The following is a 24,375-nucleotide window of genomic DNA, read 5'->3' as shown; positions in this document are numbered from 1 at the left end:
AGGGAAGAATAACACATTTGGCAGCCTCCTGGAGTCCCCAGAATGGCAATGGCGTCCAGAATTAGAGCTGAGCAGGAAGATGAGGACAAGGCAGGGAGGAAGAAAGGGGCAGCTACTCTCCTCAAACCCTCACAAGAGAAAAGAAATGTCTGGCTGGACAAGACTTCCCCGATGGATTCTTAACACTATTCCAGGGGACTTCCTTCAAGGATACAGTTTCTTAGATTATACTAGAAATCCCCTCTCATTCACTTTCGGGTTGCTTGAGAGGCTAGGTCAAAACCCTGTCATACAACTACTGACAGCTTGTTTCCCCAGCTAGTGTTTGAGGACTTGAGTGATGATATAAGAAGAGAACAGCCCATGGGGCAGGATTTGGTTCACTATGCACTAGACCTGGTTAACTTGGACTAACTACCAGTCCTTCCTGAGACTCAGCTTTCTTGTCTGTGAAGTGAGTACTTCCTATACCCGTCTCATAGAATTATTGTGAGACATGCATGAGAAAGGGTGAGAAAGAGCCACTTGTACAGGGTAAAACAACACACAAACGCTCATTAGAATTTATTTTAAAAATTTCCATAGAGCAAAACAAAGATTTGACCAGGATATAGACACAATGCCTCCAGAAAAAATGAGCGAATTTAACTGAGACTATAATAGTGCTTCTTTTATAACTTTTGTATCACAGTCTCCTTTCCTTAAAGACAAATTGATGGATTTTTTTGTGTACTATTTTCATTCTCTTTGATGATCTTTAACTCACATTCTTCTAGGTACTTCCCCCAACTTGGGGAAATGGTAACCTAACTTCTGTAACTCACTGTCTAGATGTCTGAATGACTTTCTTTGATCCTTGGTTTTTTTTTTTTTTTTAATACTATTAGTACAAAGTAATTGATACACAGGATTTTGAGACACAGGCTATTAATCATGAAGATAAATGATACCTGTGCTCATTTTGTCCAGACCCAGCCCACTAGGGCTGATGATATTGCTTCTACCTACATTATAGAACTTAGTTCTATTTATTACATATTTATACGCTCACATTTATGCATCCTTGGCCAAGCTCTGAACTTGCAAAGACTCAAAAACGTATCTTATTTTTTTTCTAGCTTGAATGTTTTATTTTTTGGAAAAATGTTAGATATTTTAAGGGACTGTATTTCCCTTTTTTGCTTTGGCTGCTAGGAAGCTCACAGGCAAAATGGAAGCCCAAACTTGCTAACTCTGAAGGCTGAAACAGTATGTATTTCTATGCATAAACTTTCCCAGACCTCTTATTATTCTACCTTCATCTTTTAGACTTCCTTATTTTCATTTTGTTTCATGGTTATAAATTCTTGTCAATCTGTTACAGATTCTTTCATTCTGCTTCAGAGATGCTTCTTTGGGTTCCTTATTATTTTGACCCTTTTGTCCCAACTGGTCTTCTCCTAAACCCATGACAAGTTCACTTTCTGAATCAGAGTCCAGGCCCATATGTACTTTAGGAGAATCTATATCTTTTCCCTTCAGTTTATCTTTTGTGGGAAGAGAAAAGGCTTTCACTTTTTCTAAAAAGTCCTTCTTAGGCTGGGAACTTGCCTTTTCTTGAAGCTTGGATCTGCTTTCTCTCTGGTTGGCCATGCGCTTTTCAGTTCCTCCTAGTTTCCACTGGGTTTGACAATTTGAGTTTTGTTTTGTTTGACAGTAGATGACTCTTCATCCATCCAACTGCCTTCTTTGTCTTCTGCATCTTCTGGCTCATTCTTAGACTTCCACTCATTGCCACTGATACTATCACTCCTATCGGACTTCTCAGTATCTTCAGGATCACTGGGCTCTACAGCTGTGTAAACATCATCTGAGATTTCATTTATGCCTAGTTGTGCTTTGAAAGTCTTTATCATCTTGTCAAGATTTATCTGGAACCTGGTGTGACTCTGCCAGTTGGGTGAGATGAGAAGAAATGTACCACCTGCTGCTGGACCAACTCGCTTAGCTCCCTTAGGTCTATCTTGGCCTTGCTTCAACAATCCAGGTTAGGATTCGGGATGCTTCCAGTGGTGGACATTTTGTTTGTTTTTGTCATGATTGGCATGGATGCTTGAGGAGAGAAAGTTTCAGGACAACTGGATAAAGTGCCTGCTTGTCCCATGTTTGCCAAGGCTGATGAAGCTGTGCTCTTGTCCAGGAAGTCCATGGACTCCTTGCTGGCCCTGAAGTGGCTCAATGTGGCCTTCTTGACATCCTGCTCCATGTCAGAACCTGCTGGCATGGAAGAGTTTGTACTTGTGGGAGAGCTTGGCATATGTGACAAGGAAATCCTGCAACCCCAGCCCCTGCTCAGCATGGGCTTGCCATCAGGATCTTGGGGAACACTGTCATGTCAAAGCTGAGCTTGACCTTTTCCTGCTTGTCTAGCTGGGCAGTGCCAGCTCTGGGGTTGCTGGGGTCAAGCAGCATTTGGCACTGGATGTTTGGTGTGTATGGTTTCCCAATGGGAGAGTAATTAAGACCCCTAATCTTCCTGCAGATGTTCTTCACCTACACCTCCATCTTTCTCATTGCACCGTTGAAGATGCTTTTTGTATTTTTCACAGAAAAAAGGAATTTCTTTTTAGACATGAGGTGGCAATTATTTATTGGAACCCAGGCCTGTCTTGTTGCCCAAATAAATGTACAAATAAATGTAATAATCATGCTACCCATCTTTATCCCTCAGATCTTCTATAGGCCAGAATGAAAACCCCTTCAGTTTTGCCCAGACCAAAGGATTTGGACTGCTACAAGGTTCATAAAACCAGTTATCTCATTTTTGTCAAACAGCTAGATATTTAGTGGACATACTTTGATTTCATTCATCCCATACTCAGAGACTTTGATCAGTACTTTTGCCATGTCAGTTTGTGATTTATTCCATTTAAATGATGCATTGTGCAAAATCCACTTTGCATCAGCCAGGAAAGCTTCTATGCAGCCCTACATTTTCTTCTTCACTTTCTTTTCCAACGTATGAGGGTCCACAGAATGGAAGATGTATTTCATGTAGTCAGGATGCTGTTCCAATGGAACAGGTTTCTGGAATGCATCTGTCCCTGGTTGTTTCATTTTCTGAATGGCAAACTTGAACAGGTAGGATAACTCTTTGATAGTGAGCATTGTCATGGCTTTACTCTGAGCCTCAACGCCTTCTGTTACCGTAATCTTTTCACATTCAGGACAAAACCCATCTCCCTCTGGTTCTGTTTTCAGTCTCAGACACTTAACATGGTAAACCCAGGGATAAATCTCACAGCCAAGGACTTGGCTTTTCTGGTGACAAACCCAGCAGTAGAAATCATTCCGTCCATCCTGTGGTACAACACTGCTGCCCCTCCTCGTATTGACAGGATGCACTGAGAAGGTCCAGCATTCTGTCTGACACCCTCATGGCTCTCTGCAGCCTTCCCTCTGAACTCTGGGTTCCTTTACTTCCTTTGCTTCAGGTCATGAACTCAGGGTCATAAGATCAAGCCCCATGTCAGGTTGCACACTCAGCAAGGAGTCTGCTAAAGTTTCTCTCTCCCTTTGCTCCTCCCTGTGTGCAATCACTCTCTCAATAAAATAAATAAAATACATATTTTTCAAAAGATTTATTTATTTTAGAGAGATAGAGTATGAGCGGAGGGAGGCAGAGGGAAATGGAGAGAATCCCAAGCAGACTTCCCACTGAGCACAGAGCCAGATGCAAGGCTTGCTCCCACCACCCCAACATCATGAGAAGAGCCAAAATCAAGAGTTGGGTGCTTAACCCACTAAGACACCCAGATACCCCTGAAAATACTGCTTCAAATGCTTTCTAATAACTCACTGATTTCCACATGTGTCAGTGTGTGTGCGGTGGGGATAGAGGGTGGTATATATGTGTATCTTGGACATACAGGCCCATTTGCCCTTGAAGTCATGATTTCCAAAGAATAAATTAATGTCACAGGTTTTCCATATCCAAGGGGAAGTACAACACAGTAATGCAGACCTTCTGTTGGGTAACATCATATAATACAATGGGAGATACAAGGCTAGCATCTCATATCCTGACATAGTTAGCAGACAAAATTGAAAGGAAAAAAAGGAATGGTTCTTTGGGAAAAAAATAAACTGTAGGGCCTCAGAAAACTGTTGGTTAAATTCATTTTTTATTTCATTGCTAAAGTAATGAATGACAATTAATTTAGGCCTTTCTTCACAAAGTACCAGTATTGTGAAAGTGTGAATTCCTTTCACAGAATCACACTCTAATTGTCTAAGATAGAGAGTCTTAAATGACCTCCATATTTCAGATGAACTATCTTTGCTTCATTGAAAAGAGTGGCATTATGGGTGATCTATACCCTTGGATAGTTAAGAAACAAAAATACACACTTATGGTACAAATTGCCTCAGTGTAAAGCCTGACAGAATTCGGGATCTGAGCCAGAGAATTTTCTCACCTTTCTGCCGCAAAAGGGTAGCAAAATCACATGAAAATCTTTTCCGGGTCCAGATCACACAGTATATTAAAAGATTTTGCTACTGTGCAATTTTCCCAAAGGCACTAGGATTTCTCAAAATATTTATTTGAAGTGCTTTGAACTTGCTCTAATAGGTGAACAAAGGACTGCAGATATTGTGGAAAGCTATTTACAACCCCTCCTCCCTTGCCTTCCTTAACACTAAAGAGACTGCGAAGTTGCATTAGTCACTGGTTTGCCTCTATTTCAGCAAGGGTAGCAAGATGAGAGGCAATTTTAGTGATCAGTGAGATGTATATAAAGTCTTGGAAAAGGAGAGAAAACGAAAAGCTTTGGGAAGGAAAAGATTTGGGATCTTCTTCCTGCTTCATGCCAGAAATATGAGCAAAGGATAATGGAGAGGGAAGGAAGAATGAGCCACGATCCCCTGAAGACAATCTATTATGCAATCTACCTCCCAACAAGTTAGCTGATAAAAATATGTTTCAGTGTTGGGGTGCCTGGGTGGCTCAGTCAGTTAAGTGTCTACCTTTGGCTCAGGTCATAATGGCAGGCTCCTGGGATTGAGCCCTGTGCCAGGCTCCCTACTCAGCGGGGAGTCTGGTTCTTCCTCTCCCTCTGACTGCTACTCCCCCTGCTTGTGCTCTCTTTCTCTGTCAAATAAACAAACAAGCAAAATCTTTTTTTTTTTTTTTAAATGTGTCCCAATATGTTTAAAGCAGTTGTTGGGTTTTCTTTTGTTTTAAGATATCTCAACATATAAGAAAGGTGTTTTGGGGATGCTGAATTAAAAAACAAAAGAACAAAAAAATAAACCTTTAAGTAACTATTTATTTATTTTAAAGATTTTATTTATTTATTTGATAGTGAGAGAGAGCACAAGAAGGAGGAGCAGTAGGCAGAGGGAGAACTAGGCTCCCCGCTGAACAAGGAGCCTAATGTGGAACTTGATCCCGTAACCCTGGGATTATGACCTAATTGACTGAACCACCCAGGGGTCCCATGTAACAATTTAATTACTGATGCAATTAATTTCAAATATTGTCAACATAGAGGGTTCAAATTCAGATTGCTTAGGGAAAATGTTTTTGTATATATTTATTTCATATACAAATATCTATTACATACAGTAGGAATAAAAGCAGTCACAGAAAATAAATCACTGATTTAATAAAAGTAAGAGGTACTAAAATTTCATCAAGTAAATGTTTTATACTCCACAAAAATATTTGAGTAACTTCAATAGGCAAACTAAAATGATCTCTGATTCAACTAATTGATTTGGTAAGGAACACTAGCTACTAGAACAGGTTCTCAGATGTCTTCCTTTATTTTTTACAGAATGTTTTACTGAATTTTGTTTTCACTTTTCAATTAACTGTGTTGGCATTACAAATGAACTATATATAAATGAACCACTTGTAATACATATAATTATTCAAATGTATATGTTAAAAAATGAAAGTTTCACATCAATGTCAATTAGCTATGCACACTTGAAATGGAAGTAAAATGGAATATATTGGTTAAGAATAAATTGGTGAATGTTTCTGTGATTATGTCGTGGGGTAAGGCACTTTCATACTTACTGAAGGGAATATAAATCTGACAAAAACTATCAAAATTGCAAAAGTACATTTCCTTGGAATCAGCAATTCTACATTTAGGAATTTATTCTGAAGATATACTTGCATGCATTCATGGGAAATCATACATGCGCAAGATTATTCTTGCAGCATAATTTGCAATAGCAATCTGGAGACAACTGTTCATAAATAGGGGATTGGCTCTGTAAATTACTGTGCATTCATAAAAGAAAATATTATTGAAAAGAATGAAGTAAGTCATCATGTACTTATATGAAGCAATCTCCAACTTGTTTTAGGTAAAAAAGGAAAAATGTGGGAAAAAATGGATGGGTAATATATGGGTATATCATATATGTGTATGTAATACACACACACACACACACACACACACCCCGCGCCCCTGGTATAGATATAACTGTGGAAGAAACTGACATTTGCTCCTTTTGGTGACCAAGAGTAATGCGTGGGTAATATGACTAGGAACAGGGTAGGAGAAAAGCTATAGACCTATTTTTTAAAAAATTATAAGCAATATGTAAGGTATTACTTATCTCACAAAAGAGAATTAAGATATACGTTAGTGGGAGGACTTAAGTGGCTCAGTTGGTTAAGCATCTGACTCTTGATCTCAACTCAGATCTTGATCTCAGAGTCATGAGTTCAAGACCCACATCAAGACCAAGTAGCTCCACACTGGAGCCTACTTTTAAAAAAAATAGATAAACAAACAAAATGTATGTTAGTGAAAAATCTCAAATTTTCTTTAAAAATAATTGAGTATGTATAAGCTCATTCTGCTCTTTCCTGCATGCAATGAATCACATCATCCTGTCAAAGAGGAAATTTTAAATGCTTAAATAAATACATAAAGTCTCACAGCTTTATTAATATAACAGAAAAAGCCAGTTTAATTCCAAATTGCTTCCTCGTGGATCTACCCTAATTCAGTGTTAAAAGCGGTGTGAAAATGTTTTTAATTAAGGACATTTCTCACTTTTTGGAATCTTGCAAAATGGGCCATTCTGTGATAAGAAAGAGCTTATATAATAGGTCCATCTTTCACTTATGAATACAGAATGTTGATGCAATTAATTGAGTCACCCACAAAATGATATTCCTAAATTCATTTAATGACCAGCAAAGTACAAGTACCCACCACTATTTTTGACTTTAGTAAGAATTCTCATGGTATGTAACATATAATAGATAGAAGTGGCAGAATTAAAAGATAAAAATGTATAAAATTTCCATAACAGAAAAAGTCATGTTTCCTTCTTCATAAGTGAGAGGTTCATCTTAAACTATTTGAGCTGTGTTCCCCCCACAGAACTTATAAAATGTATCTTTGTCTGAATTTATCATGTAAATCCCCCCCTTTTTTAAAGATTTTATTTATTTATTTGAGAGAGAGAGAGCACAAGCAGCGTGGAGGGGCAGAAGGAGAGAGAAGCAGACTCCCTGCTGAGCAGGACACTGGGATCAGGACCTGAGTCAAAGGCAGAAGCTTAACTGCTTAATTGATCTACCCAGGCACCCTGCAAAACCCCTTCTCATGTGAAGTAAGACTAACATGAGGGAAATAGGCACTCCCGCATGAACCAGAGACACCAGACTATTCAGTATCCTCCAGAGTGTGCTTCCTGCTTTGAGACCTTCAAGGACTTTATTAAAGTCTGGATATTAACAATCTTCACCCACTAGAAGTGCACATTATGCTTGGCTCCAGTTCTGGAACCTATTTGTACTCATCACAGATGAATCCTCAAGTATTCTTTTGTCAGCTGCCCTCATTTCCATCCATTCTATTCACAAAATCAAGTGGGTCAACTCCAGAGGCACATGATGGATACTCAGTAAATACTGAATAGGTGAGGAATGAGTGAATGGGTAATAATAAACTTTATTTTTACATTACTTACTGCTTCTGTGTACCTGGGTGACCACATTGGTTTAGTGTTCAACTCTTAATTTCAGTTCAGGTCATGATCTCAGGGTCCTGAGATCGAGCCCCAAGTTGGGCTCCATGTTCAGCTAGGAATCTGCTTGATATTCTCTCTCTTTCTTTCCTTCTGCCCCTCCCCCTCTTTACACATGGGTTTTCTTTCTCAAATGAATAAATACAATCTTTAAAAAAATATATATGTATATGTGTGTATGTGTGTATATGAAATGTTTTACTGCTTTTAAAATACTTTTGCATTATCACTGCATTTATTCTTCACAATACTCATGTGAAAAGGTAGGGATGGCGCACCTGGCTCAGTCAGAAGAGCATGCAGCTCTTGATCTCAGTGTCATGAGTTTGAGCTCCATGGTGGGTGTAGAGATTACATACATACATATATACACACATAAACTTTAAAAAAAAAAAAAAGAAGGCAGGGCTTTTAGGTCATGTATTACACATGATGAATTTGAGGTCCAAAGAGGTGTAAATGAGGTGTTCAATGTCACAACTAAGAAGCTACCAAGGCCCCGTAACATGCCATTATTCTTCAATGATCATTGGACATCAGTAATGGCATCCATCAGAAGCAGCAGTGGGGGGCAGAATTGGCCCCCTGACTCCCCCACTCTGGATGTTGGTACTTCAGCTTCCACTTTAGCTCTCAGTTTAGATATGAAAGGGCAAATGCTTTGCTTGGAATGCTCTTTGCTGTGAAGATTCCTGACAACAGAGGGGAGGACCAAGTTGGTGGAGGAGTAGGAGACCTAACTTTTATCTGGTCTGAGGAGTTCAGCTAGAACTATTCAGCTAGATAGTTTTCAAACCATTCTGAACACCTACAAACTCAAAAGGAGATCAAAGAAAAGAACAGCAGGAATTCTAGGAACAGAGAAGCGACTACTTTCTGGAAGGTTGGACATGCAGAGAAGTGAATTTCTGTCTTTTAAATTTTGGGATAGTTTCTTCTAACAGACCAAAATATACCCTAAATCTAGTGTATGGCTTTGTTGAGTGTCCCACCTGATCACATACTCTAACCCCTTTTAAAATTTTTTTTTCCCTTTTTTCAGCCAACTTATCAATTCCTTTTTAAAAATATTTTTAAATTTTCACCTTTACAGTCATACTCCAACCCTTCATCATATTTACTCATACTTTTGTGTGTGTGTGTGTGTGTGTATATATATATATATATATATATATATATATATATATATGTAAGCTTTTCTTTCCCTAAAATTTTGGGAGGCAGTTTCTTCTAACAGCCCAAAATACACCCAAAATCAAGAGTGTGACTTTGTTCTATCCACTAGTATGACCATATATATATATATATATATATATATATATACACATATATATGTGTATATACACACAAGAAAGGAAAATTATATATATATATATATATATATATATATATATATATACACACACACACACACACACTATATGTAATTTTCCTTTCTTTTCTCCCTAGTTTTGGGGTTCTTCTGATTTGTTTAGTGTATATTTTTCTGGGGTTGTTGTTACCCTTTAAGCATTTTGTTCTCTCATTCATCTAGTCTTCTCTGAATAAAATGACAAAGTGGAAAAACTGGCCTCAAAAACAAACAAAAAAGAACAAGAAGCAGTACCAACTACTAGGGACCTAATCAATATGGACATTAGTAAGATATCAGAACTAGAGTTCAAAATGATGATTATAAAGATACTAGCTGAGCTTGAAAAAAGCATAGGAGGTACTAGAGAAGCCCTTTCAGGAGAAACAAAAGAACCAAAATCTAACCAAGTTGAAATAAAAAAAAGCTATTAATGAGGTACAATCAAAACTGGAGGCTGTAACTGCTAGGATAAATGAGGCAGAAGAAAGAATTAGTGATATAGAAGACCAAATGATGGAGAATAAAGAAGCTGAGAAAAAGAGAGATAAAGAACTACTGGATCATGAGGAGAGAATATGAGAGATAAGTCATATGAAACAATGTTAAAAAAATTGGGATCCCATAAGAAGAAGAAAGAGAGAGAGGGGCAGAAAGTATACTGGAGCAAGTTATAGCAGAGAACTTCCCTAATTTGGGGAGGGAAACAGGCATCAAAATTCAGGAGGCATAGAGAACCCCCTCAAAATCAATTAAAAATAGGTCTACACCACATCATCTAATAGTTAAACTTACAAGTATCAGAGACAAAGAGAAAATCCTGAAAGCAGCTTGGTCTGCTGACCTACAATGGTAGAAATATAAGACTGACAGCAGACCTATCCACAGAGACCTGGCAAATCAGAAAGGATTGGCATGAAATATTCAGAGCATTAATGAGAAAAATATGCAGCCAAGAATACTATATCCAGGTAGGCTGTCACTGAAAATGGGAGGAGAGATAATTAGCTTCCAGGACAAACAAAAGCTAAAAGAATTTGCCAATACCAAACCAGCCCTCCAGGAAATATTGAAAGGGGTCCTCTAAGCAAAGAGAGAGCCTCAAAGTAACATAGACCAGAAAGGAACTGAAACAATACACAGTAACAGTCATCTGACAGGCAATACAATGGCACTAAATTCACATCCTTCAATAGTTACCCTAAACGTAAATGGGCTAAATGTCCCAATCAAAAGACACAGGATATCATAATGGATTAAACAAACAAACAAGCAAAAACAAGACCCATTGGTATACTGTCTGCAAGAGACTCATTTTAGACCCAAAGACACCTCCAGATTTAAGGTGAGGGGGTGGAAAACAATTTACCATGCTAATGGACATCAAAAGATAGCTAGGGTGGCAATGCTTATATCAGACAAATTAGAGTTTAAGCCAAAGACTATAATAAGAGATGAGGAAGAAAACTATATCATACTTAAATGGTCTATCCAACAAGAAGATCTAACAATTTTAAATATCCATGCCCCTAACATGGGAGCAGCCAATTATATAAGTCAACGAATAACAAAATCAAAGAAACACATCGACAATGATACAATAATAGTAGGGTATGTTAACACCCCCCTCACTGAAATGGACAGATCATCTAAGCAAAAGATCAACAAGAAAATAAAGGCTTTAAATGACACACTGGACCACATGAACATCACAGATATATTCAGAACATTCCACCCCAAAGGAACAGAACACACATTCTTCTCTAGGGCACATGGAATATTCTTCAGGATAGATCACATCCTGGATCACAAATCAGGTCTCAATAGTACCAAAAGATTGGGATCATTCCCTGCATATTATTGGACCACAGTGCTTTAAAACTAGAACTCAACCACAAGAGGAAAGTTGGAAAGAACTCAAGTACATGGAAGCTAAAGAGCATCCTACTAAAAAATGAATGGGTCAACCAGGAAATTAAAGAAGAATTGTTAAAAATCATGGAAACAAATGAAAATGAAAACACAACAGTTCAAAATCTTTGGGATGCAGCAAAGGCAGTCCTAAGAGGAAAATATATAGCAATATAAGTCTTTCTCAAGAAACAAGAAGGGTCTCAAATATACAACCTAACCCTACACCTAAAGGAGCTGGAGAAAGAATAGCATTTAAAGCCTAAACCAAGCAGGAGAAGAGAAATAATAAACAGAAATCAATGAAATAGAAACCAGAAGAACAGTAGAACAGATCAATAAAAATAGGAGCTGGTTCTTTGAAAGAATAAGATTGATAAACCCCTGGCCAGACTTATCAAAAAGAAAAGAGAAAGGACCCAAATAAATAAAATCATGAATGAAAGAGAAGAGATCACAACCAACACCAAAGAAATACAAGCAATTATAAGAACATATTATGAGCAACTATACACCAGCAAATCAAACAATCTGGAAGAAATGGATGTATTCCTAGACTATAAACTACCAAAATTGAGCCAGGAAGAGATAGAAAACCTGAACAGACCTGTAACCAGTAAGGAAACTGAATCAATCATCCAAAGTCTCCCAACAAACGAGAGCCCAGGGCCACATGACTTCCCAGAGAAGTTCTACCAAACATTTAAAGAATTAATACCTATTCTCCTGAAACTCTTCCTAAAAATAGAAATGGAAGGAAAACCTCCAAACTCGTTTTAGGAGGTCAGCATTATCTTGATCTCCAAACCAACAATGATCCCATAGAAAAAGAGAATTACAGATCAATATCCTTGATGAACATTTGAATGCAAAAATTCTCACCAAAATACAAGCTAGTAGGATCCAACAGTACATTTAAAGGATTATTCACCACAACCAAGTGGAATTTATTCCTGGGCTTCAAGGTTAGTTCAACATCTGCAAATCAATCAATCTGATACAATACACTAATAAAAGAAAGAACAAGAACCGTATGATACTCTCAATAGATGCAGAAAAAGCATCTGACAAAGTATAGCATCCTTTCTCGATCAAAACTCTTCACAGTATAGGGATAAACTGTATATACCTCAGTATCATAAAATCTATCTATGAAAAATCCACAGAGAATATCATTCTCAATGGGGAAAAACTGAGACCTTTTCCCTAAGGTTGGAACACAGCAGGATGTCCACTATCACCACACTATTCAACATAGTACTAGAAGTTCTAGCCTCAGCAATCAGACAACAAAAAGAAATAAAAGGCATCCAAATCAGCAAAGAAGTCAAATTCTCACTCTTTGCAGATATGATACTTTATGTGAAAAACACAAAAGACTCTACTCCAAAACTGCTAGAACTCATGCAAGAATTCAGAAAAGTGTCAGGATGTAAAAATCAATGTATAGAAATCAGTTGCATTTCTATACACCAACAGCAAGACAGAAGAAAGAGAAATTAGGGAATCCATCCCATTTTTACAATTGGACCCAAAAGCGTAAGATACCTAGGAATAAACCTAACCAAAGAGGCAAAGAATCTGTACTCAGAAAACTATGAAGTACTCGTGAAGAAATTGAGGAAGACACAAAGAAACAGAAAAACGTTCCATGCTCATGGATTGGAAGCTCAAATATTGTGAAAATGTCTATGCTACCTAGAGCAATCTACACATTAATGCAATCCCTATCAAAATACCCTCAACTTTCTTCAAAGAAATGGAACAAATAATCCTAAAATTTGTATGGAACCAGAAAAGACCCTTATTAGAGGAATATTGAAAAAGAAAACCAAAGCTGGTGACATCACAATTCCAGACTTCAAGCTCTATTACAAAGCTGTAATCAAGACAGTATGGTACTGGCACAAAAAAAGACACATAGATCAATGGAGTAGAACAGAGAGCCCAGAAATGAACCTTCAGCTCTATGGTCAACTCATCTTTGACAAAGCAGGAAAGAATATCCAATGGAAAAAAGACAGTCTCTTCAACAAATGGTTTTGGGGAAACTGGACAGCCACATGCGGAAAAATGAAACTGGACGATTTCCTTACACCACACAAACAAACAGACTAAAACGAACTGAAAGGCCTCAATGTGAGACAGGAATCCATACAAATCTTTGAGGAGAACACAGGCTGCAACTTCTTCCACCTCAGCTGCAGCAACATCTTCCTAGGAACATCACCAAAGGCAAGGGAGGCAAGGGCAAAAATGAACTACTGGGACTTTATCAAGATAAAAAGGTTTTGCTCAGCAAAGGAAACAGTCAACAAAATCAAAAGACAACTGACAGAATGGGAGAAGATATTTGCAAAGGACATATCAGATAAAGGGCTAGTGTCCAAAACCTATAAAGAACTTATCAAACTCAACACCCAAAGAACATATAATCCAATCAAGAAATGGGCAGAGGACACGAACAGACATTTCTGAAAAGAAGACATCCAAATGGACAACAGACACATGAAAAAGTGCTCAACATCACTCAGCATCAGGGAAATACAAATCAAAACCGCAGTGAGATGCCACCTCACATCAGACAGAATGGTTAAAATTAGCAAGTCAGGAAACAACAGATATTGGTGAGGATGCAGTGAAAGGGGAACCCTCCTACACTATTAGTGGGAAAGCAGCCACTCTGGAAAACAGTATGGAAGTTTTTCAAAAAGTTGAAAATAGAGCTACCCTACAACCCAGCAATTGCACTACTGGGTATTTACCCCAAAGATACAAATGTAGTGATCCAAAGGGGCACATGCACCCCAATGTTTATGGCAGCAGTGTCCGCAATAACCAAACTATGGAAAGAGCCTAGATGTCCAACAACAGAGGAATGGATAAGGAATAAGTGGTATATAAATACACAGTGGAATGTTATGCAGCCATCAAAAGAAATCTTGCCACTGGCAACGACATAGATGGAACTAGAGTCTTTTATGCTAAGTGAAATAAATCAATCAGAGAAAGACAATTATTATATGATCTCACTGATATGAGGATCTCACTGATATGAGACAGAGGATCATAGGTGAAGGGAGGGAAAAGTGAAACAAGAGGAAACCAGAGACAGAGATAAACCATAAGAGACTCTTAATCTCAGGAAACAAACTGAGGATTGCTGGAGGGGAGGGGGATGGGAGGGATAGGGTGGGTGGGCGGAGGTCGTTGTGAAAGGTATTTGCTATGGTGAGTGTTGTGAATTGTGTAAGACTGATGAATCATAGACCTGTACCTCTGAAACAAATAATACATTATATGTTAATTAAAAAAATAAAACAGAATGTAAATGAGAAAAAAACTCAATGATATTTATATTGATTATATACCAAAATGATATTTTAGATGCGTTTGATTGAATAAAATATATTATTTAATTAAAAAAAGAAAGATTCCTGACACCACATTCAGCCACCTGAGAGGCCAAAACATTCTCTCCAGCCTCGAGAGAATCTTCGCAGCCACATCTGAGTTCTGCTATGAAGCCAACAAAGTGTAATCTTAAATCCAACTCAAATATGGAAATGTGAAATGATGAAACAGATTACTTACCCCTTCATAAACTGAAATGTATAACACCAATTATTCTATGCAGGGGGGGAGGTATTAACAGTAAGTTCTGCCCTCTGAGTGAGAATAATTCCCTTTGTTCTCTAATAAGTACCACCTTCCTCCCACTGGATACGGCACTGTCCCTCCATTGTTAAATTAAATTGTGCAGAAAGCACCAAGGATTATCATGAATGTCTGCATTAATGTCAGCCTCCGTTAGAAACAAAGCCAACATCTGGGAGTTTGCAGAAAGGGAGAAGCCCACTCAGGAAAGTCAGGCAGAGTAGTTCAATGTGCCTGTCAAACTTCACATCAAAACTGATGTAATACAGTAAAATGAATAAAACCGGGGGTGGGGAGAGCATCATTAATCAGAAGAGTTAACAGACTGCCTCCCTAAGCCCTCATTGTCAGTTTTACCAGGAAACTACACATATCATAGAGGAAACACGGATAAAAATGTTGCAATATCCTTGTCTCGATATGTCTACAATATATTATGAAGCCAGAAAAGGTGAAAGTTAACCCAAAAGTTATTGCTGGGGAAAAACTCCATTCAGACTACTAAGTAGAATGGCAAAATGATGCATGCGAGAATGCAACAGAAAGGACTAACCTTACAGAGGAAGATAAATGACAGGATTACTTTGAAATATGTCTCTTTTATACAAATTAATACCTAGAGCTTCATAAAGTGTTTTATTTGTCCCACTGCAAAATTATACTTTGTTGCTTGCTTTTCTGAGCTGTTATCACAATAACATTTATTTCCATCCCAATCCCATGCTCCACTGAATCTATGAAATATCGAACTTCTTTACCAAGGTGGGGTCATCAAAAACAAAAATTCAGAAATTAAGTAATACAAAATAAGGTCCCTTTTTTCCCCACTGTGAATGAGTGACTTACTTTATTACTTTCTCGAAAATCTTGTAATGTGTTTTGAAAGTGTCCGGTTCAAAAAAACCAAGAAATAAAAGTAAAGAAAATAGAGAACTGGAGATCAGAAAATCTATGGTAACTTTAGAAGTATATTGCCAAATAGAAAAACAAGACAAAAAACTTTTAAACCCCTTGTATCAAGATCTTGCAACTATGTTCATATATGATAATTTTATCCTATGTGAAAATAATATGCTTACTACTGCAACTAGCTTCCTATATCTGGGCTGGTGAAATGGCACCCAGCTATACCATGAAGTCACATATGAATGATACCCAATGTAATGATTAAAAACTGACAATGAGTTCCTGTCTGCCCTCCCCCTTTTTTCTGCCCTTCCTCCCTCCATCCTTTCCTTCTTTCTTCCATTTCTCCTCTTTTTTTATTTTTATTTTTTGAAAATTTTATTAATTTACTTGAGGGGGAGAGAGAATATGAGTGGAGGGAGAAGCAGGCAGAGAGAGAAGGAAAAGCAGACTCCCCACTGGGCAGGGAGCCTGACATGGGGCTCGATCCCAGGACCCCAAGGTCACAACCGGAGCTGAAGTCAAACATTTAACTGACTAAGCCACCGATGTGGCTTTTTAAATTTCTGCCTGAAAGTATAGTCTACCATTCCATTATTAGTGCAAATAGTTTTTGGCAAGCCTGAATAAACTACCAATCCAAATCCAATTTATTTTAGTGTCGTTTTGTTACTCCCTCATGCCTTGACATCCTTCAGAAATGTGCCTTGACAGGACCATTCCTTGATCAAATTCTGGGCAGAGAGAAGCACATCCGTATGCAGCATGTGAACGTTCTAAGGGAGCCAGGGGCCAAATGCTATACACTGACAAGAGAGAAGGTAACTGATCGAACCGAGGATATGTGGCAGACTTCCTGTAGGAGGTAACATATGTATGGAATGGTAAATAGGAATTTGCCATACAGACAAAATGGGGAGGCAAGATATTCTATATGAAGTGACTTAGAGAAAAATGTGGTTAATCTAGTCAATAACAACAGATTAGTAGATTTAGGAAATATTTTGTGAATTCTTACTTTAAAATGTGAATTTCTATGCCGGCGTCTAAGCCCACTTGCTCCCTCCTTGAACTAAGTGAGATGTATAGAAATTAATGCCACACCTCGGTTGAAAGGACAGGAAAGTGCTGGTAACCATGTCATAGTATTGTTTACATGGTGCTCTCCATGTCCAGTGGCAGGGAGGGGGGTGGCTTAGATTTTCCTCGAGGCGATCAAACAAGACCCTGGGAATGTGAGCAGATCATGACGACGAGATGTTGGGGAAACATCCTGAAAGCTGGCATCCGTAAGTGTACGTGCTCTAATTTGTGACATTTTTCAGAAATCTGAAGCCACATGTTAGAATACCAAATAACTTGTGCAGGGTACTATTTGAAACATTCAAATATTTCCTTATATCCCCCAATAATATGGATGAAAACTCCTAGCCATTTATGGTGTTTTCTTCTAGGAGGAAGGAAGATATACTCTTCATATTCATACTGGATGTTTTCTTTTCCCCAGACTACTGGCATCTTCATATAAATACAGTTTCCAGGTGGCATGTACTATGAGTTTATTCATTGTATAAATGCATTTTTATACCTCGTTGGTTGCCCAAATTATATTTTTCTATAAATACAGACTGGAATTTTATTCACAGATCAGGTGTGGAAGTATGAAAATTGTCTTTAAAAAGAACTTATTTCTATATTTTCTTTACATTATTGGTCTGAAACTTAAAACTATACACTTAGAAGTGCTCTGCAATTATCTTAATGCCACAAAACACAAATGCATTAAATTTGTGGAATTTTGTAGCCTAAATTCACCTTAGAAATGATTTATTTCATGCTTTTCATATTGAATATAGGAGACTCAGGTCAAATGAGGGTATGGCTTGCTTCTGAGTCCTCAATTTAAAAAAAAATCCTGGAATTAGAGTATTAGCTCCTAAATTCCCAGCACTGTGTTCCTACCCCTGCTCTCCTGTGGATACCCCTATATGACCACGTTTTCTTTAAATAATCATAAAATAAGAGGCTCTGAGGGGCTCTCAAAGATCCTGTAGTGCCCCTGTTCTTTGAGTGGACAGCACTATTGTGTTCTGCATGGACTTTATTAACTCCTGGAGAAACTGACATATAGTAAATGAGAGCATTACTCAAATGCCATCCCCAAATTATCATCTTTCTCTTTAAATAAATGAAAGTGAGCTTCATTCTTAAATGGGATATTATTATATCTTGACACAAACATTCTTTTATATTATGGGAATATTCAAAAGAAAATGCGACATAATTTGTCAGCAAAAATGCATTCTAAAATAAAGAAACTGGGGCACCTGGCTGGCTCACTCTGTAGAACATCTGACTCTTGATCTTGATCTCAGGGTCATGAGTCTGAGACCCATGCTGGATGTTGAGATTATTTTTTAAAAATTAAGAATTAAAAAAATAAAGAAACCTCATTATCATCTTTGAAAGAACAGTATCATTAAAAGATGCTTATGAGGGGTGCCTGGGTGGCTCAGTGGGTTAAGCCGCTGCCTTCGGCTCAGGTCATGGGCTCGGGGTCCCGGGATCGAGTCCCGCATCGGGCTCTCTGCTCAGCAGGGAGCCTGCTTCCTTCTCTCTCTCTCTCTGCCTGCCTCTCTGCCTACTTGTGATCTCTCTCTGTCAAATAAATAAATAAAATCTTTAAAAAAATTATCTAAAAAAAAGATGCTTATGAATTGCCTCAATTGTCTAAGATTCATTTGAGCCCAATGAGTCATTATGTAATAGGAGTCCCTCCCAACACCCCCCCACTGGGATTTTTCACAGCGAAAGATCAGTGTAGATATACTTCTGCAAAAAAAAAAGAAGCAGGCTACTCAAAAATCTGGTGCCATCCGTTCCTTACATGTTGAAAGTCAACTCACAAAAGCACCAGGAAAAATTTCACCTGCAAAATCAGTCATTCACCACCAGGTAATCCCCAAATCCACTTGGACTGGATTTGGTCATCTGCCCATAGGTGGCACTACCACATTATTCAACATGTATCTACTTATGTGTGCAGCCTCATGCAATGGAAGCACTTTTGCAAATTGGGCCTCAGACTTTACCATCATGCTGTCTTGGCCCATAGACTCTCTGACAGAGGGTTTTGGAAGCAGAGGGTCTGGGTTCTAGTCCCTCTTCATCACATGCTACGTGAGAACTAACCCTCAGTTTCTTGACTTGGAAAATGCAAACAACAATACCTCATTCATAAAATGTTAAGGAAGGTCAAATAAAATAATGCTTGACAAATATTTAAGCAAACTCTCTAGAGTATAATGTGGAATTGAAAATGTTCAACTACCAAATGTGGTGACTCACTTTGGTTGAAATAAAACCATACACCAACTGTTGCCGTCCGTCTTATTTCTTTAATAAGAAAACTTGGTACAAGGGCTTTTGAGGATGCAGGATACAAGGTTCTCTGTTAATCCTTATTGAAAAGATAATCGAGAAGTTAGGAAAATATTTACAAATTAATTATCATTGAGGCATAAGGTACAAAAAGCTTTAATTTCACACTGATTTAACTTAATCTCTCTATATTATTTATCCTGTTGTTGTCAAGTTGATTTGGGGACAAGTCTGTTGTAAATGGAAGAAATTCTCTTATGACATTCTGTTTTCATTTACAGGGTTTTATTTTTATCCCTAGTGCAATATAATCCTTAACCTCAAGATTATAATTACAATAAGGAGGTTGCTATCTCTGCTTTCTGTAGAAAATGCTGTCTGCTGAAGCATTTATTACAGGAAATTGGATTTACTCACCAAAAACTGTAAAGCGCACACTAGCCTTCTGATGTTTGGCTCAATATCCGTTTGTCCTTGCTTAATGTCATAACCCATCTCCTATGTGGGACATAGATTTACTTGTCCACAAGTAAGCTTTTTAATTTTAAATTGGTCCGTTCATGGCCGTTCTCAAAAAATAAATTTGTGACTCTAACAAATTCATTTGTACTGAAAACACAGAGATTTTTCTACAATGGTAGGTACAAAAGATGAGTTCTACCTTGTTACTTCCACTGTCTGAAAACCACTCTAAAGCCATTATGATGAGGGAGCAGGAGGCTGGCTGAGAACAGAGCAGGGGCTGGCACCTTGCACCCCCTCTCACCCACTCCCCTTGGTAATATGTGTGACATTTCACAGGCACCCCTGACTGCCCTAAAAGAAGAGCAAATGGTTATCTTGCAGAGATCACAGTCCTGCAAGGCAGGAGTCTCTCTTGGTTTACAAATGTCCTTGAGATTTACAACAAAGAAGTTGCCTTATCAATAGCCCAATTTCCAAAGACACATAACTCAGTTCCTCAAGCCCTAACGTCACCCTCCCCTCCATAAAAAAACAAAGGAGATGGAGGTAGAAGGAAAAGTAAATAAAGTTAAATTTCTTTTAAAGGCCTAAATCTCACTAACAAGGACGTTTGATAGCAGGAATGTAACATTCCACCAGGAGACTCCCAATTGTCTTTATGTTAGTGCCTCATTAGAGGGAAAGTGGCCTTGGCTTGATAGTAACCAGGCCTTCCATATCCTGACAGTCTTCTTTATCCCAATAGCCCTTCTGAACAACGCTTTGTCCTCACCTACCCAACTCCTGCGTATATAACCAACCACCCCTCACAACCCGGGGCAGCCGCATCTCTGCCTGCCCACGGGCCCTGTCCCCGTGCTCTAATAAATCACCTCTTGCACCAACGACGTCTCAAGAATTCTTTCTTTAGTCGTCGGCTCCGAACCTCCTCACCCCACCGAACCTGACTTAGGTTCTGGGACTTCATCAATTAGAATAATAGAAGTGGAGTCACTCTGCCTCCTCTTAGGGGAAAACAAAGTTTAACACGCCAGGGCTCAGAATCAAGTTAACTGTCCTGCCGGCACCTGGGCTTTTGTCTTATTCCTGGGCTCTACCTTCCTGTAAGACTGCCAACAAATACTGATGGCCCTCATAGAATTTGGGGCTCTTGTTACTTCTGTCACTAAATACTGGTATCCTGGCCAGAAACCCAAACTTATGGCCACCTGGTGAGAGTCCCCCTCAAGTCCCACTGCTTCCCACTCTGTCCACATCTCTGAACAAGGCCTTTTACAAGATTTCTTCGGCCCTTGTCTGCCAAAGAAAAGACAACTGGCCACTGGTTTTTGTTACACTGAAACCACTACAGAAACGTAAAGATGGTTGGAAATTAAGATGGGCACACTAGTGTTTCAGCAAGGCTTGACTTTAAACTGAATACATTCTTCTCTTCCTTATTCTCAAAGCCTCCTCCTCCCATTCACTTGTTTTTCTGTAGAATTCTTTGTTCTAGGAACTCAGTATCAATATGGAGATCTCACTGCTCTTGATATATACTTCCTAAGGAGACTTGGGTGCCAGAGGCCAGTGCTAGTCGCAACATCACCTTGAGGATGTGATAAACGCAGCTGGCAGTTCGTAGCAGATTCCTATCTAAATGGCCTCCATCCTGTATTTTCGTATAAAACTTCTCAATCTTTTACCCTGGGCGGGCTTGCCCTCTTGCGGGCATGAGCCGGCAGCAGCCTCCTTTGTCTGGCAAAGTAATAAACTACCTTCTTCTTTATCCGTCCGTGCTGTCTTCCTGTAACATTTCCGCTCTGGAGCACAGAGGTTGGTTTTTGACAACATTGTGCCTTGATTATATCCCACAGTGAATAAAAGTGAATGCAGAGTCCTACAGTTTGAATCAGGGACCTGGTGCTGTTTTTCCTTTTAAGCATCAGGATCATCCTAGCTAATGGCATCAAGAAGATGTCAGTTGAGGAACTGGTTAGCCTTGGGAAAAGAAAGATAAAGAGAAACTCCACCGCGAATTTGCTTCTTCCTTTTATCCTCACTACTGAACAAGCAGAGTTCAATTGTGACATGAAGAAACTATAATTAAAGAGTGAAAACACACACACACACAGAGCAAAAACACAGGCTAACAAATAGAACAGAGAGACCACGACTTGAGTGTCCTACTTCAGCAAATGAAGGCTAAATTACAGAAAACATTAAGTTCCCATCACTAGCGCTCCAGGCAGATTTCTTTTCTATTTTCTCTAGGTATTGCTTTATGAAGAAGCTCTGTAAGTTTTTAGGTTTTTTTTTTTTTTTTTTTTAAGATTTTGTTTATTTATTTGACAGACACGCAGTGGGAGAGGGAACGCAGGCAGGGGGAGCAGCAGAGGGAGAGGGAGAAGCAGACTCCCTGATTGGGGCTCGATCCCAGGACCCCGGGATTATGACCTGAGCCGAAGGCAGACCCTGGCACCCCAGGTGCCTGGAAGCTCTGTAAGTTCTAATGTATTTACGGAAAACGGACTTAACTTGCTCGTTTTTGAGCAAATCTCATCATCAGGACACAGAAAATGATGCGTGCACCTGAGGAAGGAGAAACCCACGGCTCCTCTGGGAACCTGCTCCTGCCCAGCCTGGCCCCCCCCGCCCCCGCCCCCGCCAGCCCGACCTGGCTCGGAGCAGCCGGAGCCCTCGCCCCTGAAGCCCCCACAGGTCAGGCAGCCTCGTCCGGCCTCGTGGACCCGCCTGCAAAATGATGCTTTGAAAGAACGACGACGCCGGAGGGACGAAGAAGCGCAAACAGGGTGAAGTGTCCCGGGGGCCGGGCCCGCCGCTACCCTGCACGAGGTCACCGTCCAGACCACAGAGCAGGCCCTGGTTCCGACCGGCCCCTCTCTCCCCGTCCCTCGGGGGGCCGGGGCTCTTCTCCCTCCCTCGTCACAGGGGAGGACGCTGCGGTCTCCGCGGAACCGAAGGGACGCTCCTTCGAGCTGGGGAGCCTCCCGCTCCTGTCCGTCTCCCTCCTGGGCCAGTCGGCTTCCCTGACACCCGGCCTTGGAGTAGCTCAGTGCGGAGAAGAAGAAACAGAAATTCCAGCACTTTCTTTCTCTTTTACTTTTTTGTTTTGGTTTTAATTACGTTGAATTTTACCCAAATAGTTTGTTTTGGTTTTAATTACGTTGAATTTTACCTGAATAGTTAAAGGTAACAATAGTTAAAGGAATCTCTTCCACCCACTTGTGTTTAAGGTGTGAGAGAAGAAATAAAAAGAGATCCCTGTGTCAAGGGGTTTTGAGACAGAACTGGGACGCCATTCAGGAGGTGGACCTTATGCGCTTCCTCATCAGGCAGAACTATGAACTTTTGGACTAGGCCGGACCGCAAATACTTAGTTTTCTGCCACCAATAACTTATAATCAGAATTCTTTGTAATCTATCTCATATATCTATCATATATATATGTGTGTGTGTGTGTGTGTATATATATATACTTCCTATATCTTTGTAATCTATCATAGATGATAGATTACAATAAATTACAAAGAATTCTGATTATATATATATATAAATTCTGACTATGTATATAAAAATACTATACATACATATTGTATTTTTTGGTATATATTTGTAATCTATCTCTCATATATATATTTATATTTATATTTATATTTATATTTGTCTTTGGAAACCTCTGATTTTTACTTCCTACTGGGACACTATTTGGGTTGCTACCCAAATCTGTGCACCCTGAATTGCAATTCTTAGATCCCAAACAAACTGTTTTGCTTAGTTATTGCCTCCTGACAATTTCAGGCTGAACAAAGGAAATGGCTTACTGCAAAGAAACACTCTTTTCCATATCATTTAGAAAAGACTTAGATGCTCAGCTTACCCAAGACAAAGCCAGACACTCACCCTTCCAATTCCCACTCTTTTTCTCATAAAAGATGAGCTGATCGGCTTGTTCCTGCTGGTCAATAGGAACAAAATGCTCTTTAATCAGACTTTAGTTTAGCTTCTCTACCTTCCCCGGTCCCTGAACCTTGACCCACCTCACCATGAACCAACACATAATGCCTCCTGTCAACAGTGTGGTCTCAGACTAAAAATTTCTCGGATGGAATTTCCAAATTTTCCTTTCAACCCACTTCCCTGCACCCAATTATTTCTAGCCTTATTTATTCCTCCCCATGAAAGAAAACTCCTTTTTGCCTAACACTTGTGAGGCTTGCAGATCTCATGATATTTTTGCTGTTGCTTGTTTGTTTCAACTGTTTATAGGTTTGCTTTTTCAAGGAGGAGCTGGGCATGAAAGGTTGGGAGGGTGTGGTTGAAAAAACTAATGGAAAACAGACATGATGAAGGAAATTTGTGGGTTTTGTGTGTTTGTTTTCATGGACAATTTTCCCCTTATACAAATGAGAGGTGGAGTGGAGCAGAGTCAAAAGAGGGCATTCCCAGAAGGCTGTGAGGTAGAAGCAGCCTCTGGATCTCTTAGTCCCACATTGGGTTCTGCACTCAGATCTGTGACTATGGGGCAGTCGCACCCCTGGAGGTAGGTGCTGCCTGCAAACAACGCACCTCCTCATCACTTCTTCCCCTGTGAACTCAAGTGTAAACTTCTCTAGGCAGAATCTATGGGTAGTGATGTTTCCTGCCAAGCCAGGGGGAGC

At 39.3% G+C, this 24,375-nt stretch overlaps 1 pseudogene; it reads right to left on the bottom strand.

The window, feature by feature from the left end:
- Positions 1–1,320: 1,320 nt before the first annotated feature.
- Positions 1,321–21,547, bottom strand: LOC131820917 (MYND-type zinc finger-containing chromatin reader ZMYND8-like; annotated as a pseudogene).
- Positions 21,548–24,375: the final 2,828 nt, after the last annotated feature.

Source organism: Mustela lutreola, chromosome X (assembly GCF_030435805.1).
Source record: "Mustela lutreola isolate mMusLut2 chromosome X, mMusLut2.pri, whole genome shotgun sequence".
Classification (NCBI taxonomy): Eukaryota; Metazoa; Chordata; class Mammalia; order Carnivora; family Mustelidae; genus Mustela; species Mustela lutreola.
Note: the sequence above shows the minus strand (reverse complement) of the source record. Positions and strands in the feature narration are given on the sequence as shown.